This window comes from Micropterus dolomieu, linkage group LG12 (assembly GCF_021292245.1).
Source record: "Micropterus dolomieu isolate WLL.071019.BEF.003 ecotype Adirondacks linkage group LG12, ASM2129224v1, whole genome shotgun sequence".
NCBI classification, from domain to species: domain Eukaryota; kingdom Metazoa; phylum Chordata; class Actinopteri; order Centrarchiformes; family Centrarchidae; genus Micropterus; species Micropterus dolomieu.
In genome coordinates, this window is record NC_060161.1 from 30,204,557 (window position 1) to 30,211,470 (window position 6,914).

The window sequence follows — 6,914 nt, forward strand, 5'->3', positions numbered from 1 at the left end:
CTGCGGTATTTCTACAGTATATCAGCGTTATTGATCAGATGTCTGCGGTATTTCTACAGTATATCAGCGTTATTGATCAGATATCTGCGGTATTTCTACAGTATATCAGCGTTATTGATCAGATATCTGCGGTATTTCTACAGTATATCAGCGTTATTGATCAGATATCTGCGGTATTTCTACAGTATATCAGCGTTATTGATCAGATATCTGCGGTATTTCTACAGTATATCAGCGTTATTGATCAGATATCTGCGGTATTTCTACAGTATATCAGCGTTATTGATCAGATATCTGCGGTATTTCTACAGTATATCAGCGTTATTGATCAGATATCTGCGGTATTTCTACAGTATATCAGCGTTATTGATCAGATATCTGCGGTATTTCTACAGTATATCAGCGTTATTGATCAGATGTCTGCGGTATTTCTACAGTATATCAGCGTTATTGATCAGATATCTGCGGTATTTCTACAGTATATCAGCGTTATTGATCAGATATCTGCGGTATTTCTACAGTATATCAGCGTTATTGATCAGATATCTGCGGTATTTCTACAGTATATCAGCGTTATTGATCAGATATCTGCGGTATTTCGCAGCTAACAGTAAATAGTTTCTAAAATACCAACAACACACTTAAATATTTTAAATCCAGCGTTAAAAGTTGGTTAACAAACCAGACTTACCTTTAAAACACAGTCTTTCTCCTGCAGCTCTTCTGGACTTTAAATTTTAAACGCCGGGTTTCTTCTTCTTCTTCTTCTTCTTCTTCGTCTCTTTTTTTTCTCCTTCGTCTCTTATTAATTTGTTTTCCACGCGGGAGATTCGACGTTTTAGCCCATAAATCAAACAAAGCGGTTTTACGTTCAACGCCACCTCACCCAGATTTATGTTTTCATAGTTTTTCCATCACAAACAAGACAGAGAACAAACTTTCTCCGCGTCGTTGTTTTCAGCTCGTGCACATGGAGCTTTGTTTGGCGCGCGTTGATGACGTCACTCGCCTTGTTTCCGCGCGCCGCTGTCATGGTTTTTATAACAATTTAGCTTATTTCTCTTTTCTTTTCATGTCAGTTTACAATACGGTTCTGGCAAAACGTAAAAGGACTGGCTCAGTGTCAGCATAGAAAACATGAATAACTTTGAAGCACACCATATTTTATTATACAACGAAAACCTGTCCAAGGAAATATCTGAGATGGTCAACACATTATCACAGTTATGGGGAAATATATTCATGTATGCGAATGAAAAATGCAGAAACCCTCGGTGATTTGTTTCAGGAATTAATTAAAATTGTATTTATCTTTTCTACAAGTATTGTCGGACACACACCAGCCAATACAAAACTTGTGTCACACTATGTTGTAATATCTATCGTTTTGGGACAGACAGACATCCTACATATCACCTGGATTACTTCTGTTACGGGTTTGGAACTAATGTAACTCATTTGTAGGAAGATCTTAGCAAAAGATCTGGAAAGACACAGATTCTAATACAGATATGGAGTAACTGCAATGAGCCGGCTGATGATTACAGACAGATCATCATCGGTCTACACTCCGCTTAAACTTATAATAATAATAATAATAGTTTTTGTTTTGTTTTCTCTATTTGTTCGTTGCAGAAACAAATCTGCTACCTTTCCATTGTGTGCAAGAGTCTCAAAACTATAAATACACACTCACCTAAAGGATTATTAGGAACACCTGTTCAATTTCTCATTAATGCTATTATCTAATCAACCAATCACATGGCAGTTGCTTCAGTGCATTTAGGGGTGTGGTCCTGGTCAAGACAATCTCCTGAACTCCAAACTGAATGCCAGAATGGGAAAGAAAGGTGATTTAAGCAATTTTGAGCGTGGCATGGTTGTTGGTGCCAGACGGGCTGGTCTGACGATTTCACAATCTGCTGAGTTACTGGGATTTTCACGCACAACCATTTCTAGGGTTTACAAAGAATGGTGTGAAAAGGGAAAAACATCCAGTATGCGGCAGTACTGTGGGCGAAAATGCCTTGTTGATGCTAGAGGTCAAAGGAGAATGGGCCGACTGATTCAAGCTGATAGAAGAGCAACTTTGACTGAAATAACCACTCGTTACAACCGAGGTATGCAGCAAAGCATTTGTGAAGCCATAACACGCACAACCTTGAGGCGGATGGGCTACAACAGCAGAAGACCCCACCGGGTACTACTCATCTCAACTACAAATAGGAAAAAGAGGCTACAATTTGCAAGAGCTCACCAAAATTGGACAGTTGAAGACTGGAAATATGTTGCCTGGTCTGATGAGTCTCGATTTCTGTTGAGACATTCAGATGGTAGAGTCAGAATTTGGCGTAAACAGAAAGAGAACATGGATCCATCATGCCTTGTTACCACTGTGCAGGCTGGTGGTGGTGCTGTAATGGTGTGGGGATGTTTTCTTGGCACACTTTAGGCTCCTCAGTGCCAATTGGGCATCGTTTAAATGCCACAGCCTACCTGAGCTTTGTTTCTGACCATGTCCATCCCTTTATGGCCACCATGTACCCATCCTCTGATGGCTACTTCCAGCAGGATAATGCACCATGTCACAAAGCTCGAATCATTTCAAATTGGTTTCTTGAACATGACAATGAGTTCACTGTACTAAAATGGCCCCCACAGTCACCAGATCTCAACCCAATAGAGCATCTTTGGGATGTGGTGGAACGGGAGCTTCGTGCCCTGGATGTGCATCCCACAAATCTCCATCAACTGCAAGATGCTATCCTATCAATATGGGCCAACATTTCTAAAGAATGCTTTCAGCACCTTGTTGAATCAATCACGTAGAATTAAGGCAGTTCTGAAGGCGAAAGGGGGTCAAACACAGTATTAGTATGGTGTTCCTAATAATCCTTTAGGTGAGTGTATGACGCAGTAAAGATATGGTTACACAGAAGGATCTATAAGATGACCTAAACAATAGCTGTTGAATTAATGGAAATAATGTGCCTTATTTATAATTTCTCAATTATTTTATTTTATTTTAGAAGTTTTCTGTATCCTAAGTTTACCTTACCATATAGGAGTTTTTTTAATATAGAGCCTTGCTGCTCTGTTTTATGTTTTTATGCTTGGAAAGAATGCAAAATAACTTCCTTAGGAGATATTGTGAATTGTAAATAAAAACTATTAAAAAATAGTTTAAGATTAGATTAGATTTTTAATGCAGTACTTTTAATAAACGTCACGACAAGATAATGAATAATTCATATTTTATTATTATGAACTCATACCAAAATAATAATCAAATTCTAGGGCAATACATGTAATTAAAGCACATTCAAATAAGGGGTGCTTAGGCGATGTGAATGACAATTAAACCAGTGGTGGAAGAAGTATTAGTAGAGTAAAGTAAGATCCTTTACTTAAGTAAAAGTAGTAATGTAACACTGAAAGGTAGGCTACTCCACTACAAGTAAAAGTCCTGCACTCTTAATGAAGTAAAAGTATGTAAGAAACCTATTATCTTCACTATACTTAAAAGTGGGGTACCAAATGTAAAAGCAGGCCTTCTCATAGTGCAGTAAATGTCAGTGTTTCACTATTATGATGTTTTTAGATAGATAGATAGATCTACAATAATGCATCATGGTCTAAAGATAATCATATGTTTGTAGCGTCGCTGTCCTGTGAGAACCACATATCTATAAAAAGTAAACTTTTAATGAGCTCAGAGAAACAGCCCTGTTTTCAGCTGATCTGTTGTCAGTTTTATTATTTTATTTAGATTAATAAGTAGGATCATATTCTCAACCCTGGAAGGAAAACTTCATCCTTCAGTTCATCAGAAAATTTGGTGAAAGCCTTCATTGCTTTCACTGGACAGGAAACGTATGAAATATAGTAATCTAAAAAGTAACTAGTAATTAAAGCTGCCAGACAAATGTTGTGTAGTAAAAAGTACAATATTTGCCTATGAGATGTAGTAGAGTAGAAGTATAAAGTAGCGTAAAATGGAAATACTCACGTAAAGTACAAGTACTTTGAATTTGTACTTAGGTAGCATACAGTACTTGTGTAATTGTACAGTACCTTATACCACTGAATAAACAAAGAAAAGAAGAAATGGCAACAATAGCTTGAACACAAATGCCACCAAAAATACAGCATAGTTTCATAGTCACATTCATAGTCACATTTAGGGTCCAAGCACCAAGTGGTTTCTGATTCAATTGCATTTTTGAGGAGGGATGTTTGAAAACTCACAAAACTTGTCACATAAATCAGAAGCGGTGATATTTGGTATCGGATACGGGTTTTGGGATTGGCTGTGGCAAAGGAGCACCATACGAAACAACAAACAAAGTTTCCAGGTGGGATAAAATCAAGTGCAACTGATTTTAAATCACCTGGATAACTATGACCCGGAGGGCTGAGAATCTTCACACCCTTGTGGTACTTTTCACCTAGATGTACAAAATCAGACACATAGGCCTATAACATTTCGAGACCATAGACTGTATTTCAAGTACAATGGTCCAGACTTATTAAAAATCCTCTTGGTGCCGTGCCCTGCCGTCCAGTGTGTAATATTTAGGAGGATCTATTGACAGAAGTGCAATATAATATACATACAGTAACTATGTTTTCAGTGGTGTATAAAGAACAAAATAAATAAATAAATAATGAACCGTTATGTTTTTATTACCTTAGAATGAGACATTTCTATCTACAAACGGGTCCTCTTACATGGACATTGCCATGTTGCTCCACCGTGTTTCTACAGTAGCACAAACGGCTCTACAGAATGGGTTTTTTATCCATAGACTGTATGTAAGAAGTGGACGTAGTCGTCTTGACGTCACCCAATGTGGACTGCCGTTTTGAAGCCTCGAGTTTGGCCCACAGGGCCCCGCCATGTTGACTTTTTGCAACCAGGAAGTGCCCAGAAGTGACCATATTTGGGCGGGACGGTGGAGCTAACGGCCATGTGTGGAGCTACCTAGCTTGCTTAGTTAGGTACATATGTAATTCACATTAACTGTCACTTTAACTGGGCTGATAACTTTGGCTAGTCTTAAAACTAAATGTACTCACCAGAGAAAGTGAACAGCCAACCCCTAATCAGCTTTTTCAACAGCGCTGGTTAAATTTACACAGTGCCGTGGGTACGAGTCACTCTTGCCTGATTGACAGGTTGCCATGTTAACGACTTGTCAATCACAGTAATCCCGCCCTGAAGCATACTCTGCTTATAGTCTATTTTCCTCTAAATTGGACCATAATTTACTAAATGAACATCATGTTGTATTAAAGAAACCAGCGACTCAGAGACCATAAACTCATTATGAAAGTGTTTACTGAGGTAATAAATCAGCTGAGAAGTAGGGTAATTGTACCATTATTTCTAATGGAGCCGGACTTCTTTTTGCAACCAGAAGAGTCGCCCCCTGCTGGCCGTTCAATAGAGTGCAGGTTTAATGGAGTTCCGCGTCGGCTTCGCATCTCAGACCGGAAGCTTCTCTCTTGGTTTCATCACTACGTTCAGTACGTAGGAAGAAGAAGTAGTAGTAGTAGTCGTCAACTGGTTTATTAGAAGGAAGAAGACAAGTGAAGTTTGGACAAATCGAGCACCACACGCACAAGAGCCGACAGAGCGTGTCGGCCACCATAGCTTCTCCTGCACGCTTGGAAAGGGAGGAGTGAGCGGTGAGTGAGCAGTTAGTTGCAATTCGCAACCCTCACCTCTTGATGGCACTAAAACTTACACACTGAACCTTTAAGAAACTCTTCCTGGGAGATTTGAGGGATCCAACTCAAAGTCTAAAGACTTTCTAAATCCAAAGTTTTGACATGGAGGACAATTTAAGTGTTTCGCCATGAAACAGGAAGCTGTTATAGGTTAACACAACTTTACATTTTTAAATCTGCTCCAAATTTCACATGCTTGATAAGAGTCCAGATTTACATGCCAATATTGAGTAATAAGCATATCATCAACTGCTGTTAACAGGAAGTCAGTATTTCCACATCATTCGATTTACATGAAATCTGCATTGTGTAGTCTGCATTTTATCTACAGCAACATTAGTGTGTGTTCTGTAGCATCACATAGTGGGCACAGGACGTATTGTGAATGTGACTTACATTGGAGGAAGGCTTGTAAGGCACATCATCTGCCTTTGGCTGCTGATAGACACTCTTTGTATAAGCTGTCCCAGAACCTGCAATGCCTGAAAAAACTGTGGTTTTAATGTTTTATGTACAATTTTGCAGTTAATGTGTTTTTAAAGCCAGCCAGTCAAGTGTCTGCACAAAAATGTTGTTTGTTCCAATCACACAAATCCGTTAATTTTATGGACATATACCTAGTTATCAAAACAGTTATCAAGACACTTATTCATCATTACCATAATCATCTATATCTCTAACACTGTAGTGACTTTGACTGGTGATATCCTCAGTGGCGCTGTAGTTTGTGTGTTAATGAAGGGAAACAGCTTCTCAGTGAAAGTGTTTGAGAAGGTGTACAGGTTTGTTTTGGTATCCGGATCAGAGAATGTCACTTTTCTTCCGTTGCAGTCCAGAGACACTCTGAACCTCTGCAGCGGCTTCTTTACAGAAAGAACTTTATTTGTAACAGATGGAAAGTATGCTCTGTATTTACCGTCGCAGAACCATATCTCCCAGTATCCAGTGTGAGTTTCTCCCTTCCTTGGTACAGACTCTGCAATCACACCAACTGCCCAGTTTGCATTTGTGTAAGTAACCTCCACGTCCCAGATGTGAGTCCCCGAGTTAAAGCCCTCAGATCCCACCACTGTGGTGTAGTATTCAAACCTCTCTGAGTTTTTTGGAAGAGTTTGCTCTGTAACTCCATTTATCACAGTGGTCAGATCTTCTGACAGACTAAGGTGTGGTTCTGCAGTGTT

At 39.1% G+C, this 6,914-nt stretch overlaps 1 protein-coding gene across 2 annotated transcripts in view; it reads right to left on the reverse strand.

Annotated features, from left to right (window-relative positions):
* Positions 1 to 982, reverse strand: part of LOC123980847 (F-box/WD repeat-containing protein 7-like) — a 41,724-nt gene extending 40,742 nt beyond the window's left edge. For both annotated transcript variants that reach the window (XM_046065395.1, XM_046065394.1), the window contains exon 1: positions 692 to 982. The gene's annotated coding sequence lies outside the window, so the exon portion shown is untranslated. The remainder of the gene's footprint in view (positions 1 to 691) is intronic.
* Between the last annotated feature and the right edge of the window lie 5,932 nt (positions 983 to 6,914).